The sequence below is a fragment of the Styela clava genome, chromosome 3, assembly GCF_964204865.1.
Source record: "Styela clava chromosome 3, kaStyClav1.hap1.2, whole genome shotgun sequence".
In the NCBI taxonomy this organism is placed as follows: Eukaryota; Metazoa; Chordata; class Ascidiacea; order Stolidobranchia; family Styelidae; genus Styela; species Styela clava.
Window position 1 is genome coordinate 23,595,671 of NC_135252.1, and position 16,756 is coordinate 23,612,426.

A 16,756-nucleotide genomic window follows, 5' to 3' on the forward strand; every position below is an offset into this window, starting at 1 on the left:
ACGCTGCGAGCAGGGTTCGAACCTGCGCGGGAATATCCCATTGGATTTCAAGTCCAACGCCTTAACCACTCGGCCATCACAGCTTCTAGTTTAGTAACTTTTGGTATACAGATTTTATCTCTTTAGTAAAATTCAAAAAATACATAAGCAACGGATATTGACGGGAAAGATGTATTAATTAGAATATAAAATGTATTCGCATAAAGAACACCATCTTCGCCGGGACTCGAACCCGGAACCTCTGGATTAGAAGTCCAGCGCGCTATCCATTGCGCCACGAACACTCGCAAGGTTTAATCGAATCCCGATCTCCCGCGTGGCAGGCGAGAAATCTACCACTGAAACACCAATGCTCGTTGCGCAATAGGTTAACTTTTCCCTCTCGATTGCATTTTGATGTTCATATGTTAATAAAACAATATTAAACGCTGCGAGCAGGGTACGAACCTGCGCGGGAATATCCAGCTGGATATCAAGTCCAACGCCTTAATCACTCGGTCATCACAGCTTCTCCGCTAGTAACTTGTGGTTCAGAGACTTTGTCTCTTTAGTAATAATTTGAAAAATAGGTAAGCATAATTTTAAAAACTACATAAGCAACGGATATTGATGTGAAAGATGTATTAATTAGAATTTAAAATGTATTCTGGATTAGAAGTCCAGTGCGCTATCCGTTGAGCCACGAAGTCTCGCAACTTTTAATAGAAAACAGATCTTTTTCCATAATTCGTACCATGAATTATTATCAAATTCTTGAAAATATTATGAGCTGCATTAGCCGGGAATCGAACCCGGGCCTCCCGCGTGGCAGGCGAGAATTCTACCACTGAACCACCAATGCTCGTTCGCGGTAGGTTATCTTTTCACTCTCGATTGCATTTTAATGTTTTTACCTTAAATAAAACAAAATTAAACGCTACGAGCAGGGATCTAACCTCCGTGAGAATATCCCGCTGGATTTCAAGTCCAACGCCTTAAGAACTCGGCCATCACAGTTACTACGTTAGTGATTTGGGGTTCAATGTTCATATGTTTAGAAAATTAAACGCTGCGAGCAGGGTTCGAACCTGCGCGGGAATTTCCCATTGGATTTCAAGTCCAACGCCTTAACCACTCGGCCATCACAGCTTCTACTTTAGTAACTTTTGGTATACAGATTTTATCTCTTTGGTAAAATTTAAAAAATACATAAGCAACGGATATTGATGGGAAAGATGTATTAATTAGAATTTGAAATGTATTCGCATAAATGAACACCATCTTCGCCGTGACTCGAACCCGGAACCTCTGGATTAAAAGTCTAGCGCGCTATCCATTGCGCCACGAAGACTCGCAAGGTTTAATCAAATCCCGATCTCTCGCGTGGCAGGCGAGAAATCTACCACTGAAACACCAATGCTCGTTGCGCAATAGATTATTTTTTCACTCTCGATTGCATTTTGATGTTCATATGTTAATAAAACAAGATTAAACGCTGCGAGCAGGGTACGAACCTGCGCGGGAATATCCCGCTGGATATCAAGTCCAACGCCTTAATCACTAGGTCATCACAGCTTCTCCGCTAGTAACTTGTGGTTCACAGACTTTGTCTCTTTAGTAATAAATTAAAAAAGAGATAAGCATAAAATTAAAAAATACATAAGCAACGGATATTGATGGGAAAGATGTATTAATTAGAATTTAAAATGTATTCTGGATTAGAAGTCCAGTGCGCTATCCATTGCGCCACGAAGTCTCGCAACTTTTAATAGAAAACAGAACATTTTCCATATTTCGTGCCATAAATTATTATCAAATTCTTGAAAATATTATGAGCTGCATTGGCCGGGAATCGAACCCGGGCTTCCCGCGTGGCAGGCGAGAATTCTACCACTGAACCACCAATGCTCGTTCGCGGTAGGTTATCTTTTCACTCTCGATTGCATTTTAATGTTTTTACCTTAAATAAAATAAAATTAAACGCTGCGAGCAGGGCTCGAACCTATGTGAAATATCCCGCTGGATTTCAAGTCCAACGCCTTGAGCACTCGGCCATCACAGTTACTACGTTAGTAATTTGTGGTTCAATGTTCATATGTTTACAAAATTAAACGCTGCGAGCAGGGTTCGAACCTGCGCGGGAATATCCCATTGGATTTCAAGTCCAACGCCTTAACCACACGGCCATCACAGCTTCTACTTTAGTAACTTTTGGTATACAGATTTCATCTCTTTAGTAAAATTCAAAAAATACATAAGCAAGGGATTTTTGACAGGAAAGATGTATTAATTAGAATATAAAATGTATTCGCATAAATGAACACCATCTTCGCCGGGACTCGAACCCGGAACCTCTGGATTAGAAGTCCAGCGCGCTAGCCATATCCGCCACGAAGACTCGCAAGGTTTAATCAAATCCCGATCTCCCGCGTGGCAGGCGAGAAATCTACCACTGAAACACCAATGCTCGTTGCGCAATAGGTTATCTTTTCACTCTCGATTGCATTTTGATGTTCATATGTTAATAAAACAATATTAAACGCTGCGAGCAGGGTACGAACCTGCGCGGGAATATCCCGCTGGATATCAAGTCCATCGCCTTAATCACTCGGTCATCACAGCTTCTCCGCTAGTATCTTGTGGTTCACAGACTTTGTCTCTTTAGTAATAATTTAAAAAAGAGATAAGCATAATTTTAAAAAATACATAAGCAACGGATATTGATGGGAAAGATGTATTAATTAGAATTTAAAATGTATTCTGGATTAGAAGTCCAGTGCGCTATCCATTGCGCCACGAAATCTCGCAACTTTTAATAGAAAACAGATCTTTTTCCATAATTCGTACCATGAATTATTATCAAATTCTTGAAAATATTATGAGCTGCATTGGCCGGGAATCGAACCCGGGCCTTCCGTGTGGCAGGCGAGAATTCTAACACTGAACCACCAATGCTCGTCCGCGTTAGGTTATCTTTTCACTCTCGACTGCATTTTAATGTTTTTACCTTAAATAAAACAAAACTAAACGCTACGAGCAGGGATCTAACCTCCGTGAGAATATCCCGCTGGATTTCAAGTCCAACGCCTTAAGAACTCGGCCATCACAGTTACTACGTTAGTGATTTGTGGTTCAATGTTCATATGTTTAGAAAATTAAACGCTGCGAGCAGGGTTCGAACCTGCGCGGGAATTTCCCATTGGATTTCAAGTCCAACGCCTTAACCACTCGGCCATCACAGCTTCTACTTTAGTAACTTTTGGTATACAGATTTTATCTCTTTGGTAAAATTTAAAAAATACATAAGCAACGGATATTGATGGGAAAGATGTATTAATTAGAATTTGAAATGTATTCGCATAAATGAACACCATCTTCGCCGTGACGCGAACCCGGAACCTCTGGATTAAAAGTCTAGCGCGCTATCCATTGCGCCACGAAGACTCGCAAGGTTTAATCAAATCCCGATCTCCCGCGTGGCAGGCGAGAAATCTACCACTGAAACACCAATGCTCGTTGCGCAATAGATTATTTTTTCACTCTCGATTGCATTTTGATGTTCATATGTTAATAAAACAAGATTAAACGCTGCGAGCAGGGTACGAACCTGCGCGGGAATATCCCGCTGGAATTCAAGTCCAACGCCTTAATCACTCGGTCATCACAGCTTCTCCGCTAGTAACTTGTGGTTCACAGACTTTGTCTCTTCAGTAATAATTTAAAAAAGAGATAAGCATAAATTTAAAAAATACATAAGCAACGGATATTGATTGGAAAGATGTATTAATTAGAACTTAAAATGTATTCTGGATTAGAAGTCCATAGCGCTATCCATTGCGCCACGAAGTCTCGCAACTTTTAATAGAAAACAGATCATTTTCCATATTTTGTACCATGAATTATTATCAAATTCTTGAAAATATTATGAGCTGCATTGGCCGGGAATCGAACCCGGGCCTCCCGCGTGACAGGCGAGAATTCTACCACTGAACTACCAATGCTCGTTCGCGGTAGGTTATCTTTTCACTCTCGATTGAATTTTAATGTTTTTACCTTAAATAAAACAAAATTAAACGCTGCGAGCAGGGCTCGAACCTCCGTGAGAATATCCCGCTGGATTTCAAGTCCAACGCCTTAAGCACTCGGCCATCACAGTTACTACGTTAGTAATTTATGGTTCAATGTTCATATGTTTACAAAATTAAACGCTGCGAGCAGGGTTTCAACCTGCGCGGGAATATCCCATTGGATTTCAAGTCCAACGCCTTAACCACTCGGCCATCACAGCTTCCACTTTAGTAACTTTGGTATACAGATTTTATCTCTTTAGTAAAATTTAAAAAATACATAAGCAACGGATATTGACGGGAAAGATGTATTAATTAGAATTTGAAATGTATTCGCATAAATGAACACCATCTTCGCCGGGACTCGAACCCGGAACTTCTGGATTAGAAGTCCAGCGCGCTATCCATTGCGCCACGAAGACTCGCAAGGTTTAATCAAATCCCGATCTCCCACGTGGCAGGCGAGAAATCTACCACTGAAACACCAATGCTCGTTGCGCAATAGGTTATCTTTTCACTCTCGATTGCATTTTGATGTTCATATGTTAATAAAACAAGATTAAACGCTGCGAGCAGGGTACGAACCTGCGCGGGAATATCCCGCTGGATATCAAGTCCATCGCCTTAATCACTCGGTCATCACAGCTTCTCCGCTAGTATCTTGTGGTTCACAGACTTTGTCTCTTTAGTAATAATTTAAAAAAGAGATAAGCATAATTTTAAAAAATACATAAGCAACGGATATTGATGGGAAAGATGTATTAATTAGAATTTAAAATGTATTCTGGATTAGAAGTCCAGTGCGCTATCCATTGCGCCACGAAGTCTCGCAACTTTTAATAGAAAACAGATCTTTTTCCATAACTCGTACCATGAATTATTATCAAATTCTTGAAAATATTATGAGCTGCATTGGCCGGGAATCGAACCCGGGCCTCCCGCGTGGCAGGCGAGAATTCTACCACTGAACCACCAATGCTCGTTCGCGGTAGGTTATCTTTTCACTATCGATTGCATTTTAATGTTTTTACCTTAAATAAAACAAAATTAAACGCTACGAGCAGGGCTCGAACCTCCGTGAGAATATCCCGCTGGATTTCAAGTCCAACGCCTTAAGAACTCGGCCATCACAGTTACTACGTTAGTGATTTGTGGTTCAATGTTCATATGTTTGCAGAATTAAACGCTGCGAGCAGGTTTCGAACCTGCGCGGGAATATCCCATTGGATTTCAAGTTCAACGTCTTAACCACTCGGCCATCACAGCGTCTACTTTAGTAACTTTTGGTATACAGATTTTATCTCTTTGGTAAAATTTAAAAAATACATAAGCAACGGATATATTGACGGGAAAGATGTATTAATTAGAATTTGAAATGTATTCGCATAAATGAACACCATCTTCGCCGTGACTCGAACCCGGAACCTCTGGATTAAAAGTCCAGCGCGCTATCCATTGCGCCACGAAGACTCGCAAAGTTTAATCGAATCCCGATCTCCCGCGTGGCAGGCGAGAAATCTACCACTGAAACACCAATGCTCGTTGCGCAATAGGTTATCTTTTCACTCTCGATTGCATTTTGATGTTCATATGTTAATAAAACAATATTAAACGCTGCGAGCAGGGTACGAACCTGCGCGGGAATATCCCGCTGGATATCAAGTCCATCGCCTTAATCACTCGGTCATCACAGCTTCTCCGCTAGTATCTTGTGGTTCACAGACTTTGTCTCTTTAGTAATAATTTAAAAAAGAGATAAGCATAATTTTAAAAAATACATAAGCAACGGATATTGATGGGAAAGATGTATTAATTAGAATTTAAAATGTATTCTGGATTAGAAGTCCAGTGCGCTATCCATTGCGCCACGAAGTCTCGCAACTTTTAATAGAAAACAGATCTTTTTCCATAATTCGTACCATGAATTATTATCAAATTCTTGAAAATATTATGAACTGCATTGGCCGGGAATCGAACCCGGGCCTCCCGCGTGGCAGGCGAGAATTCTACCACTGAACCACCAATGCTCGTCCGCGTTAGGTTATCTTTTCACTCTCGACTGCATTTTAATGTTTTTACCTTAAATAAAACAAAATTAGACGCTACGAGCAGGGCTCGAACCTCCGTGAGAATATCCCGCTGGATTTCAAGTCCAACGTTTTAAGAACTCGGCCATCACAGTTACTACGTTAGTGATTTGTGGTTCAATGTTCATATGTTCATATGTTTACAAAATTAAACGCTGCGAGCAGGGTTCGAACCTGCGCGGGAATATCCCATTGGATTTCAAGTCCAACGCCTTAACCACTCGGCCATCACAGCTTCTACTTTAGTAACTTTTGGTATACAGATTTTATCTCTTTAGTAAAATTCAAAAAATACATAAGCAACGGATATTGACGGGAAAGATGTATTAATTAGAATATAAATTGTATTCGCATAAATGAACACCATCTTCGCCGGGACTCGAACCCGGAACCTCTGGATTAGAAGTCCAGCGCGCTATCCATTGCGCCACGAAGACTCGCAAGGTTTAATCGAATCCCGATCTCCCGCGTGGCAGGCGAGAAATCTACCACTGAAACAACAATGCTCGTTGCGCAATAGGTTATCTTTTGCCGCTCGATTGCATTTTGATGTTCATATGTTAATAAAACAATATTAAACGCTGCGAGCAGGGTACGAACCTGCGCGGGAATATCCCGCTGGATATCAAGTCCAACGCCTTAATCACTCGGTCATCACAGCTTCTCCGCTAGTAACTTGTGGTTCACAGACTTTGTCTCTTTAGTAATAATTTGAAAAATAGATAAGCATATATTTAAAATATACATAAGCAACGGATATTGATGGGAAAGATGTATTAATTAGAATTTAAAATGTATTCTGGATTAGAAGTCCAGTGCGCTATCCATTGCGCCACGAAGTCTCGCAACTTTTAATAGAAAACAGAACATTTTCCATATTTCGTACCATGAATTATTATCAAATTCTTGAAAATATTATGAGCTGCATTGGCCGGGAATCAAACCCGGGCCTCCCGCGTGGTTGGCGAGAATTCTACCACTGAACCACCAATGCTCGTTCGCGGTACGTTATCTTTTCACTCTCGATTGCATTTTAATGTTTTTACCTTAAATAAAACAAAATTAAACGCTGCGAGCAGGGCTCGAACCTCCGTGAAAATATCCCGCTGGATTTCAAGTCCAACGCCTTAAGCACTCGGCCATCACAGTTACTACGTTAGTAATTTGTGGTTCAATGTTCATGTGTTTACAAAATTAAACGCTGCGAGCAGGGTTCGAACCTGCGCGGGAATATCCCATTGGATTTCAAGTCCAACGCCTTAACCACTCGGCCATCACAGCTTCTAGTTTAGTAACTTTTGGTATACAGATTTTATCTCTTTGGTAAAATTTAAAAAATACATAAGCAACGGATATTGACGGGAAAGATGTATTAATTAAAATATAAAATGTATTCGCATAAATGAACACCATCTTCGCCGGAACTCGAACCCGGAACCTCTGGATTAGAAGTCCAGCGCGCTATCCATTGCGCCACGAAGACTCGCAAGGTTTAATCGAATCCCGATCTCCCGCGTGGCAGGCGAGAAATCTACCACAGAAACACCAATGCTCGTTGCGCAATAGGTTATCTTTTCACTCTCGATTGCATTTTGATGTTCATATGTTAATAAAACAATATTAAACGCTGCGAGCAGGGTACGAACCTGCGCGGGAATATCCCGCTGGATATCAAGTCCATCGCCTTAATCACTCGGTCATCACAGCTTCTCCGCTAGTATCTTGTGGTTCACAGACTTTGTCTCTTTAGTAATAATTTAAAAAAGAGATAAGCATAATTTTAAAAAATACATAAGCAACGGATATTGATGGGAAAGATGTATTAATTAGAATTTAAAATGTATTCTGGATTAGAAGTCCAGTGCGCTATCCATTGCGCCACGAAGTCTCGCAACTTTTAATAGAAAACAGATCTTTTTCCATAATTCGTACCATGAATTATTATCAAATTCTTGAAAATATTATGAGCTGCATTGGCCGGGAATCGAACCCGGGCCTCCCGCGTGGCAGGCGGGAATTCTACCACTGAACCACCAATGCTCGTCCGCGTTAGGTTATCTTTTCACTCTCGACTGCATTTTAATGTTTTTATCTTAAATAAAACAAAATTAAACGCTACGAGCAGGGCTCGAAACTCCGTGAGAATATCCCGCTGGATTTCAAGTCCAACGTTTTAAGAACTCGGCCATCACAGTTACTACGTTAGTGATTTGTGGTTCAATGTTCATATGTTCATATGTTTACAAAATTAAACGCTGCGAGCAGGGTTCGAACCTGGGCGGGAATATCCCATTGGATTTCAAGTCCAACGCCTTAACCACTCGGCCATCACAGCTTCTACTTTAGTAACTTTTGGTATACAGATTTTATCTCTTTAGTAAAATTCAAAAAATACATAAGCAACGGATATTGACGGGAAATATGTATTAATTAGAATATAAAATGTATTCGCATAAATGAACACCATCTTCGCCGGGACTCGAACCCGGAACCTCTGGATTAGAAGTCCAGCGCGCTATCCATTGCGCCACGAAGACTCGCAAGGTTTAATCGAATCCCGATCTCCCGCGTGGCAGGCGAGAAATCTACCACTGAAACAACAATGCTCGTTGCGCAATAGGTTATCTTTTGCCTCTCGATTGCATTTTGATGTTCATATGTTAATAAAACAATATTAAACGCTGCGAGCAGGGTACGAACCTGCGCGGGAATATCCCGCTGGATATCAAGTCCAACGCCTTAATCACTCGGTCATCACAGCTTCTCCGCTAGTAACTTGTGGTTCACAGACTTTGTCTCTTTAGTAATAATTTGAAAAATAGATAAGCATATATTTAAAATATACATAAGCAACGGATATTGATGGGAAAGATGTATTAATTAGAATTTAAAATGTATTCTGGATTAGAAGTCCAGTGCGCTATCCATTGCGTCACAAAGTCTCGCAACTTTTGATAGAAAACAGAACATTTTCCATATTTCGTACCATGAATTATTATCAAATTCTTGAAAATATTATGAGCTGCATTGGCCGGGAATCAAACCCGGGCCTCCCGCGTGGCGGGCGAGAATTCTACCACTGAACCACCAATGCTCGTTCGCGGTACGTTATCTTTTCACTCTCGATTGCATTTTAATGTTTTTACCTTAAATAAAACAAAATTAAACGCTGCGAGCAGGGCTCGAACCTCCGTGAAAATATCCCGCTGGATTTCAAGTCCAACGCCTTAAGCACTCGGCCATCACAGTTACTACGTTAGTAATTTGTGGTTCAATGTTCATGTGTTTACAAAATTAAACGCTGCGAGCAGGGTTCGAACCTGCGCGGGAATATCCCATTGGATTTCAAGTCCAACGCCTTAACCACTCGGCCATCACAGCTTCTAGTTTAGTAACTTTTGGTATACAGATTTTATCTCTTTAGTAAAATTCAAAAAATACATAAGCAACGGATATTGACGGGAAAGATGTATTAATTAGAATATAAAATGTATTCGCATAAATGAACACCATCTTCGCCGGGACTCGAACCCGGAACCTCTGGATTAGAAGTCCAGCGCGCTATCCATTGCGCCACGAAGACTCGCAAGGTTTAATCGAATCCCGATCTCCCGCGTGGCAGGCGAGAAATCTACCACTGAAACACCAATGCTCGTTGCGCAATAGGTTATCTTTTCCCTCTCGATTGCATTTTGATGTTCATATGTTAATAAAACAATATTAAACGCTGCGAGCAGGGTACGAACCTGCGCGGGAATATCCAGCTGGATATCAAGTCCAACGCCTTAATCACTCGGTCATCACAGCTTCTCCGCTAGTAACCTGTGGTTCAGAGACTTTGTCTCTTTAGTAATAATTTGAAAAATAGATAAGCATAATTTTAAAAACTACATAAGCAACGGATATTGATGGGAAAGATGTATTAATTAGAATTTAAAATGTATTCTAGATTAGAAGTCCAGTGCGCTATCCATTGAGCCACGAAGTCTCGCAACTTTTAATAGAAAACAGATCTTTTTCCATAATTCGTACCATGAATTATTATCAAATTCTTGAAAATATTATGAGCTGCATTAGCCGGGAATCGAACCCGGGCCACCCGCGTGGCAGGCGAGAATTCTACCACTGAACCACCAATGCTCGTTCGCGGTAGGTTATCTTTTCACTCTCGATTGCATTTTAATGTTTTTACCTTAAATAAAACAAAATTAAACGCTACGAGCAGGGATCTAACCTCCGTGAGAATATCCCGCTGGATTTCAAGTCCAACGCCTTAAGAACTCGGCCATCACAGTTACTACGTTAGTGATTTGTGGTTCAATGTTCATATGTTTGCAAAATTAAACGCTGCGAGCAGGGTTCGAACCTGCGCAGGAATATCCCATGGGATTACAAGTCCAACGCCTTAACCACTCGGCCATCACAGCGTCTACTTTAGTAACTTTTGGTATACAGATTTTATCTCTTTGGTAAAATTTAAAAAATACATAAGCAACGGATATTGACGGGAAAGATGTATTAATTAAAATATAAAATGTATTCGCATAAATGAACACCATCTTCGCCGGAACTCGAACCCTGAACCTCTGGATTAGAAGTCCAGCGCGCTATCCATTGCGCCACGAAGACTCGCAAGGATTAATCGAATCCCGATCTCCCGCGTGGCAGGCGAGAAATCTACCACAGAAACACCAATGCTCGTTGCGCAATAGGTTATCTTTTCACTCTCGATTGCATTTTGATGTTCATATGTTAATAAAGCAATATTAAACGCTGCGAGCAGGGTACGAACCTGCGCGGGAATATCCCGCTGGATATCAAGTCCATCGCCTTAATCACTCGGTCATCACAGCTTCTCCGCTAGTATCTTGTGGTTCACAGACTTTGTCTCTTTAGTAATAATTTAAAAAAGAGATAAGCATAATTTTAAAAAATACATAAGCAACGGATATTGATGGGAAAGATGTATTAATTAGAATTTAAAATGTATTCTGGATTAGAAGTCCAGTGCGCTATCCATTGCGCCACGAAGTCTCGCAACTTTTAATAGAAAACAGATCTTTTTCCATAATTCGTACCATGAATTATTATCAAATTCTTGAAAATATTATGAGCTGCATTGGCCGGGAATCGAACCCGGGCCTCCCGCGTGGCAGGCGGGAATTCTACCACTGAACCACCAATGCTCGTCCGCGTTAGGTTATCTTTTCACTCTCGACTGCATTTTAATGTTTTTATCTTAAATAAAACAAAATTAAACGCTACGAGCAGGGCTCGAACCTCCGTGAGAATATCCCGCTGGATTTCAAGTCCAACGTTTTAAGAACTCGGCCATCACAGTTACTACGTTAGTGATATGTGGTTCAATGTTCATATGTTCATATGTTTACAAAATTAAACGCTGCGAGCAGGGTTCAAACCTGCGCGGGAATATCCCATTGGATTTCAAGTCCAACGCCTTAACCACTCGGCCATCACAGCTTCTACTTTAGTAACTTTTGGTATACAGATTTAATCTCTTTAGTAAAATTCAAAAAATACATAAGCAATGGATATTGACGGGAAAGATGTATTAATTAGAATATAAAATGTATTCGCATAAATGAACACCATCTTCGCCGGGACTCGAACCCGGAACCTCTGGATTAGAAGTCCAGCGCGCTATCCATTGCGCCACGAAGACTCGCAAGGTTTAATCGAATCCCGATCTCCCGCGTGGCAGGCGAGAAATCTACCACTGAAACAACAATGCTCGTTGCGCAATAGGTTATCTTTTCCCTCTCGATTGCATTTTGATGTTCATATGTTAATAAAACAATATCAAACGCTGCGAGCAGGGTACGAACCTGCGCGGGAATATCCCGCTGGATATCAAGTCCAACGCCTTAATCACTCGGTCATCACAGCTTCTCCGCTAGTAACTTGTGGTTCACAGACTTTGTCTCTTTAGTAATAATTTGAAAAATAGATAAGCATAATTTTAAAATATACATAAGCAACGGATATTGATGGGAAAGATGTATTAATTAGAATTTAAAATGTATTCTGGATTAGAAGTCCAGTGCGCTATCCATTGCGCCACGAAGTCTCGCAACTTTTAATAGAAAACAGAACATTTTCCATATTTCGTACAATGAATTATTATCAAATTCTTGAAAATATTATGAGCTGCATTGGCCGGGAATCAAACCCGGGCCTCCCGCGTGGCGGGCGAGAATTCTACCACTGAACCACCAATGCTCGTTCGCGGTACGTTATCTTTTCACTCTCGATTGCATTTTAATGTTTTTACCTTAAATAAAACAAAATTAAACGCTACGAGCAGGGATCTAACCTCCGTGAGAATATCCCGCTGGATTTCAAGTCCAACGCCTTAAGAACTCGGCCATCACAGTTACTACGTTAGTGATTTGTGGTTCAATGTTCATATGTTTGCAAAATTAAACGCTGCGAGCAGGGTTCGAACCTGCGCGGGAATATCCCATGGGATTACAAGTCCAACGCCTTAACCACTCGGCCATCACAGCGTCTACTTTAGTAACTTTTGGTATACAGATTTTATCTCTTTGGTAAAATTTAAAAAATACATAAGCAACGGATATTGACGGGAAAGATGTATTAATTAAAATATAAAATGTATTCGCATAAATGAACACCATCTTCGCCGGAACTCGAACCCGGAACCTCTGGATTAGAAGTCCAGCGCGCTATCCATTGCGCCACGAAGACTCGCAAGGTTTAATCGAATCCCGATCTCCCGCGTGGCAGGCGAGAAATCTACCACAGAAACACCAATGCTCGTTGCGCAATAGGTTATCTTTTCACTCTCGATTGCATTTTGATGTTCATATGTTAATAAAACAATATTAAACGCTGCGAGCAGGGTACGAACCTGCGCGGGAATATCCCGCTGGATATCAAGTCCATCGCCTTAATCACTCGGTCATCACAGCTTCTCCGCTAGTATCTTGTGGTTCACAGACTTTGTCTCTTTAGTAATAATTTAAAAAAGAGATAAGCATAATTTTAAAAAATACATAAGCAACGGATATTGATGGGAAAGATGTATTAATTAGAATTTAAAATGTATTCTGGATTAGAAGTCCAGTGCGCTATCCATTGCGCCACGAAGTCTCGCAACTTTTAATAGAAAACAGATCTTTTTCCATAATTCGTACCATGAATTATTATCAAATTCTTGAAAATATTATGAGCTGCATTGGCCGGGAATCGAACCCGGGCCTCCCGCGTGGCAGGCGGGAATTCTACCACTGAACCACCAATGCTCGTCCGCGTTAGGTTATCTTTTCACTCTCGACTGCATTTTAATGTTTTTATCTTAAATAAAACAAAATTAAACGCTACGAGCAGGGCTCGAACCTCCGTGAGAATATCCCGCTGGATTTCAAGTCCAACGTTTTAAGAACTCGGCCATCACAGTTACTACGTTAGTGATTTGTGGTTCAATGTTCATATGTTCATATGTTTACAAAATTAAACGCTGCGAGCAGGGTTCGAACCTGGGCGGGAATATCCCATTGGATTTCAAGTCCAACGCCTTAACCACTCGGCCATCACAGCTTCTACTTTAGTAACTTTTGGTATACAGATTTTATCTCTTTAGTAAAATTCAAAAAATACATAAGCAACGGATATTGACGGGAAAGATGTATTAATTAGAATATAAAATGTATTCGCATAAATGAACACCATCTTCGCCGGGACTCGAACCCGGAACCTCTGGATTAGAAGTCCAGCGCGCTATCCATTGCGCCACGAAGACTCGCAAGGTTTAATCGAATCCCGATCTCCCGCGTGGCAGGCGAGAAATCTACCACTGAAACAACAATGCTCGTTGCGCAATAGGTTATCTTTTGCCTCTCGATTGCATTTTGATGTTCATATGTTAATAAAACAATATTAAACGCTGCGAGCAGGGTACGAACCTGCGCGGGAATATCCCGCTGGATATCAAGTCCAACGCCTTAATCACTCGGTCATCACAGCTTCTCCGCTAGTAACTTGTGGTTCACAGACTTTGTCTCTTTAGTAATAATTTGAAAAATAGATAAGCATATATTTAAAATATACATAAGCAACGGATATTGATGGGAAAGATGTATTAATTAGAATTTAAAATGTATTCTGGATTAGAAGTCCAGTGCGCTATCCATTGCGTCACAAAGTCTCGCAACTTTTGATAGAAAACAGAACATTTTCCATATTTCGTACCATGAATTATTATCAAATTCTTGAAAATATTATGAGCTGCATTGGCCGGGAATCAAACCCGGGCCTCCCGCGTGGCGGGCGAGAATTCTACCACTGAACCACCAATGCTCGTTCGCGGTACGTTATCTTTTCACTCTCGATTGCATTTTAATGTTTTTACCTTAAATAAAACAAAATTAAACGCTGCGAGCAGGGCTCGAACCTCCGTGAAAATATCCCGCTGGATTTCAAGTCCAACGCCTTAAGCACTCGGCCATCACAGTTACTACGTTAGTAATTTGTGGTTCAATGTTCATGTGTTTACAAAATTAAACGCTGCGAGCAGGGTTCGAACCTGCGCGGGAATATCCCATTGGATTTCAAGTCCAACGCCTTAACCACTCGGCCATCACAGCTTCTAGTTTAGTAACTTTTGGTATACAGATTTTATCTCTTTAGTAAAATTCAAAAAATACATAAGCAACGGATATTGACGGGAAAGATGTATTAATTAGAATATAAAATGTATTCGCATAAATGAACACCATCTTCGCCGGGACTCGAACCCGGAACCTCTGGATTAGAAGTCCAGCGCGCTATCCATTGCGCCACGAAGACTCGCAAGGTTTAATCGAATCCCGATCTCCCGCGTGGCAGGCGAGAAATCTACCACTGAAACACCAATGCTCGTTGCGCAATAGGTTATCTTTTCCCTCTCGATTGCATTTTGATGTTCATATGTTAATAAAACAATATTAAACGCTGCGAGCAGGGTACGAACCTGCGCGGGAATATCCAGCTGGATATCAAGTCCAACGCCTTAATCACTCGGTCATCACAGCTTCTCCGCTAGTAACTTGTGGTTCAGAGACTTTGTCTCTTTAGTAATAATTTGAAAAATAGATAAGCATAATTTTAAAAACTACATAAGCAACGGATATTGATGGGAAAGATGTATTAATTAGAATTTAAAATGTATTCTGGATTAGAAGTCCAGTGCGCTATCCATTGAGCCACGAAGTCTCGCAACTTTTAATAGAAAACAGATCTTTTTCCATAATTCGTACCATGAATTATTATCAAATTCTTGAAAATATTATGAGCTGCATTAGCCGGGAATCGAACCCGGGCCACCCGCGTGGCAGGCGAGAATTCTACCACTGAACCACCAATGCTCGTTCGCGGTAGGTTATCTTTTCACTCTCGATTGCATTTTAATGTTTTTACCTTAAATAAAACAAAATTAAACGCTACGAGCAGGGATCTAACCTCCGTGAGAATATCCCGCTGGATTTCAAGTCCAACGCCTTAAGAACTCGGCCATCACAGTTACTACGTTAGTGATTTGTGGTTCAATGTTCATATGTTTGCAAAATTAAACGCTGCGAGCAGGGTTCGAACCTGCGCGGGAATATCCCATGGGATTACAAGTCCAACGCCTTAACCACTCGGCCATCACAGCGTCTACTTTAGTAACTTTTGGTATACAGATTTTATCTCTTTGGTAAAATTTAAAAAATACATAAGCAACGGATATTGACGGGAAAGATGTATTAATTAAAATATAAAATGTATTCGCATAAATGAACACCATCTTCGCCGGAACTCGAACCCTGAACCTCTGGATTAGAAGTCCAGCGCGCTATCCATTGCGCCACGAAGACTCGCAAGGTTTAATCGAATCCCGATCTCCCGCGTGGCAGGCGAGAAATCTACCACAGAAACACCAATGCTCGTTGCGCAATAGGTTATCTTTTCACTCTCGATTGCATTTTGATGTTCATATGTTAATAAAGCAATATTAAACGCTGCGAGCAGGGTACGAACCTGCGCGGGAATATCCCGCTGGATATCAAGTCCATCGCCTTAATCACTCGGTCATCACAGCTTCTCCGCTAGTATCTTGTGGTTCACAGACTTTGTCTCTTTAGTAATAATTTAAAAAAGAGATAAGCATAATTTTAAAAAATACATAAGCAACGGATATTGATGGGAAAGATGTATTAATTAGAATTTAAAATGTATTCTGGATTAGAAGTCCAGTGCGCTATCCATTGCGCCACGAAGTCTCGCAACTTTTAATAGAAAACAGATCTTTTTCCATAATTCGTACCATGAATTATTATCAAATTCTTGAAAATATTATGAGCTGCATTGGCCGGGAATCGAACCCGGGCCTCCCGCGTGGCAGGCGGGAATTCTACCACTGAACCACCAATGCTCGTCCGCGTTAGGTTATCTTTTCACTCTCGACTGCATTTTAATGTTTTTATCTTAAATAAAACAAAATTAAACGCATCGAGCAGGGCTCGAACCTCCGTGAGAATATCCCGCTGGATTTCAAGTCCAACGTTTTAAGAACTCGGCCATCACAGTTACTACGTTAGTGATTTGTGGTTCAATGTTCATATG

General features: G+C 40.8%; 37 non-coding genes across 37 annotated transcripts; all 37 read right to left on the reverse strand.

The window, feature by feature from the left end:
• Position 1: 1 nt before the first annotated feature.
• Trnas-uga (transfer RNA serine (anticodon UGA)) lies at positions 2 to 83 on the reverse strand. Its single transcript has one exon. It is a non-coding gene; the product is annotated as a tRNA-Ser (tRNA).
• Positions 84 to 211: 128 nt separating this feature from the next.
• Positions 212 to 284, reverse strand: Trnar-ucu (transfer RNA arginine (anticodon UCU)). Its single transcript has one exon. It is a non-coding gene; the product is annotated as a tRNA-Arg (tRNA).
• Positions 285 to 770: 486 nt separating this feature from the next.
• On the reverse strand, positions 771 to 841 carry Trnag-gcc (transfer RNA glycine (anticodon GCC)). The gene has a single exon. It is a non-coding gene; the product is annotated as a tRNA-Gly (tRNA).
• Positions 842 to 1,046: 205 nt separating this feature from the next.
• On the reverse strand, positions 1,047 to 1,128 carry Trnas-uga (transfer RNA serine (anticodon UGA)). The gene has a single exon. It is a non-coding gene; the product is annotated as a tRNA-Ser (tRNA).
• A 688-nt stretch (positions 1,129 to 1,816) lies between these two features.
• On the reverse strand, positions 1,817 to 1,887 carry Trnag-gcc (transfer RNA glycine (anticodon GCC)). The gene has a single exon. It is a non-coding gene; the product is annotated as a tRNA-Gly (tRNA).
• A 204-nt stretch (positions 1,888 to 2,091) lies between these two features.
• Trnas-uga (transfer RNA serine (anticodon UGA)) lies at positions 2,092 to 2,173 on the reverse strand. The gene has a single exon. It is a non-coding gene; the product is annotated as a tRNA-Ser (tRNA).
• Positions 2,174 to 3,139: 966 nt separating this feature from the next.
• On the reverse strand, positions 3,140 to 3,221 carry Trnas-uga (transfer RNA serine (anticodon UGA)). The gene has a single exon. It is a non-coding gene; the product is annotated as a tRNA-Ser (tRNA).
• A 688-nt stretch (positions 3,222 to 3,909) lies between these two features.
• Trnad-guc (transfer RNA aspartic acid (anticodon GUC)) lies at positions 3,910 to 3,980 on the reverse strand. Its single transcript has one exon. It is a non-coding gene; the product is annotated as a tRNA-Asp (tRNA).
• A 415-nt stretch (positions 3,981 to 4,395) lies between these two features.
• Trnar-ucu (transfer RNA arginine (anticodon UCU)) lies at positions 4,396 to 4,468 on the reverse strand. Its single transcript has one exon. It is a non-coding gene; the product is annotated as a tRNA-Arg (tRNA).
• Positions 4,469 to 4,954: 486 nt separating this feature from the next.
• Trnag-gcc (transfer RNA glycine (anticodon GCC)) lies at positions 4,955 to 5,025 on the reverse strand. The gene has a single exon. It is a non-coding gene; the product is annotated as a tRNA-Gly (tRNA).
• Positions 5,026 to 5,443: 418 nt separating this feature from the next.
• Trnak-uuu (transfer RNA lysine (anticodon UUU)) lies at positions 5,444 to 5,516 on the reverse strand. The gene has a single exon. It is a non-coding gene; the product is annotated as a tRNA-Lys (tRNA).
• A 486-nt stretch (positions 5,517 to 6,002) lies between these two features.
• Trnag-gcc (transfer RNA glycine (anticodon GCC)) lies at positions 6,003 to 6,073 on the reverse strand. Its single transcript has one exon. It is a non-coding gene; the product is annotated as a tRNA-Gly (tRNA).
• Positions 6,074 to 6,286: 213 nt separating this feature from the next.
• Trnas-uga (transfer RNA serine (anticodon UGA)) lies at positions 6,287 to 6,368 on the reverse strand. The gene has a single exon. It is a non-coding gene; the product is annotated as a tRNA-Ser (tRNA).
• A 129-nt stretch (positions 6,369 to 6,497) lies between these two features.
• Positions 6,498 to 6,570, reverse strand: Trnar-ucu (transfer RNA arginine (anticodon UCU)). Its single transcript has one exon. It is a non-coding gene; the product is annotated as a tRNA-Arg (tRNA).
• Positions 6,571 to 7,056: 486 nt separating this feature from the next.
• Positions 7,057 to 7,127, reverse strand: Trnag-acc (transfer RNA glycine (anticodon ACC)). Its single transcript has one exon. It is a non-coding gene; the product is annotated as a tRNA-Gly (tRNA).
• Positions 7,128 to 7,332: 205 nt separating this feature from the next.
• Positions 7,333 to 7,414, reverse strand: Trnas-uga (transfer RNA serine (anticodon UGA)). Its single transcript has one exon. It is a non-coding gene; the product is annotated as a tRNA-Ser (tRNA).
• Positions 7,415 to 7,543: 129 nt separating this feature from the next.
• Positions 7,544 to 7,616, reverse strand: Trnar-ucu (transfer RNA arginine (anticodon UCU)). The gene has a single exon. It is a non-coding gene; the product is annotated as a tRNA-Arg (tRNA).
• Positions 7,617 to 8,102: 486 nt separating this feature from the next.
• On the reverse strand, positions 8,103 to 8,173 carry Trnag-gcc (transfer RNA glycine (anticodon GCC)). Its single transcript has one exon. It is a non-coding gene; the product is annotated as a tRNA-Gly (tRNA).
• A 213-nt stretch (positions 8,174 to 8,386) lies between these two features.
• Positions 8,387 to 8,468, reverse strand: Trnas-uga (transfer RNA serine (anticodon UGA)). The gene has a single exon. It is a non-coding gene; the product is annotated as a tRNA-Ser (tRNA).
• A 129-nt stretch (positions 8,469 to 8,597) lies between these two features.
• On the reverse strand, positions 8,598 to 8,670 carry Trnar-ucu (transfer RNA arginine (anticodon UCU)). Its single transcript has one exon. It is a non-coding gene; the product is annotated as a tRNA-Arg (tRNA).
• Positions 8,671 to 9,432: 762 nt separating this feature from the next.
• On the reverse strand, positions 9,433 to 9,514 carry Trnas-uga (transfer RNA serine (anticodon UGA)). The gene has a single exon. It is a non-coding gene; the product is annotated as a tRNA-Ser (tRNA).
• A 129-nt stretch (positions 9,515 to 9,643) lies between these two features.
• Positions 9,644 to 9,716, reverse strand: Trnar-ucu (transfer RNA arginine (anticodon UCU)). The gene has a single exon. It is a non-coding gene; the product is annotated as a tRNA-Arg (tRNA).
• Positions 9,717 to 10,202: 486 nt separating this feature from the next.
• Trnag-gcc (transfer RNA glycine (anticodon GCC)) lies at positions 10,203 to 10,273 on the reverse strand. The gene has a single exon. It is a non-coding gene; the product is annotated as a tRNA-Gly (tRNA).
• Positions 10,274 to 10,478: 205 nt separating this feature from the next.
• Positions 10,479 to 10,560, reverse strand: Trnat-ugu (transfer RNA threonine (anticodon UGU)). The gene has a single exon. It is a non-coding gene; the product is annotated as a tRNA-Thr (tRNA).
• Positions 10,561 to 11,248: 688 nt separating this feature from the next.
• On the reverse strand, positions 11,249 to 11,319 carry Trnag-gcc (transfer RNA glycine (anticodon GCC)). The gene has a single exon. It is a non-coding gene; the product is annotated as a tRNA-Gly (tRNA).
• Positions 11,320 to 11,532: 213 nt separating this feature from the next.
• On the reverse strand, positions 11,533 to 11,614 carry Trnas-uga (transfer RNA serine (anticodon UGA)). Its single transcript has one exon. It is a non-coding gene; the product is annotated as a tRNA-Ser (tRNA).
• Positions 11,615 to 11,743: 129 nt separating this feature from the next.
• Trnar-ucu (transfer RNA arginine (anticodon UCU)) lies at positions 11,744 to 11,816 on the reverse strand. The gene has a single exon. It is a non-coding gene; the product is annotated as a tRNA-Arg (tRNA).
• Positions 11,817 to 12,578: 762 nt separating this feature from the next.
• Trnat-ugu (transfer RNA threonine (anticodon UGU)) lies at positions 12,579 to 12,660 on the reverse strand. The gene has a single exon. It is a non-coding gene; the product is annotated as a tRNA-Thr (tRNA).
• Positions 12,661 to 12,789: 129 nt separating this feature from the next.
• Positions 12,790 to 12,862, reverse strand: Trnar-ucu (transfer RNA arginine (anticodon UCU)). Its single transcript has one exon. It is a non-coding gene; the product is annotated as a tRNA-Arg (tRNA).
• Positions 12,863 to 13,348: 486 nt separating this feature from the next.
• Positions 13,349 to 13,419, reverse strand: Trnag-gcc (transfer RNA glycine (anticodon GCC)). The gene has a single exon. It is a non-coding gene; the product is annotated as a tRNA-Gly (tRNA).
• A 213-nt stretch (positions 13,420 to 13,632) lies between these two features.
• Positions 13,633 to 13,714, reverse strand: Trnas-uga (transfer RNA serine (anticodon UGA)). Its single transcript has one exon. It is a non-coding gene; the product is annotated as a tRNA-Ser (tRNA).
• Positions 13,715 to 13,843: 129 nt separating this feature from the next.
• On the reverse strand, positions 13,844 to 13,916 carry Trnar-ucu (transfer RNA arginine (anticodon UCU)). The gene has a single exon. It is a non-coding gene; the product is annotated as a tRNA-Arg (tRNA).
• Positions 13,917 to 14,678: 762 nt separating this feature from the next.
• On the reverse strand, positions 14,679 to 14,760 carry Trnas-uga (transfer RNA serine (anticodon UGA)). The gene has a single exon. It is a non-coding gene; the product is annotated as a tRNA-Ser (tRNA).
• Positions 14,761 to 14,889: 129 nt separating this feature from the next.
• Trnar-ucu (transfer RNA arginine (anticodon UCU)) lies at positions 14,890 to 14,962 on the reverse strand. The gene has a single exon. It is a non-coding gene; the product is annotated as a tRNA-Arg (tRNA).
• Positions 14,963 to 15,448: 486 nt separating this feature from the next.
• On the reverse strand, positions 15,449 to 15,519 carry Trnag-gcc (transfer RNA glycine (anticodon GCC)). Its single transcript has one exon. It is a non-coding gene; the product is annotated as a tRNA-Gly (tRNA).
• Positions 15,520 to 15,724: 205 nt separating this feature from the next.
• Positions 15,725 to 15,806, reverse strand: Trnat-ugu (transfer RNA threonine (anticodon UGU)). Its single transcript has one exon. It is a non-coding gene; the product is annotated as a tRNA-Thr (tRNA).
• A 688-nt stretch (positions 15,807 to 16,494) lies between these two features.
• On the reverse strand, positions 16,495 to 16,565 carry Trnag-gcc (transfer RNA glycine (anticodon GCC)). The gene has a single exon. It is a non-coding gene; the product is annotated as a tRNA-Gly (tRNA).
• Positions 16,566 to 16,756: the final 191 nt, after the last annotated feature.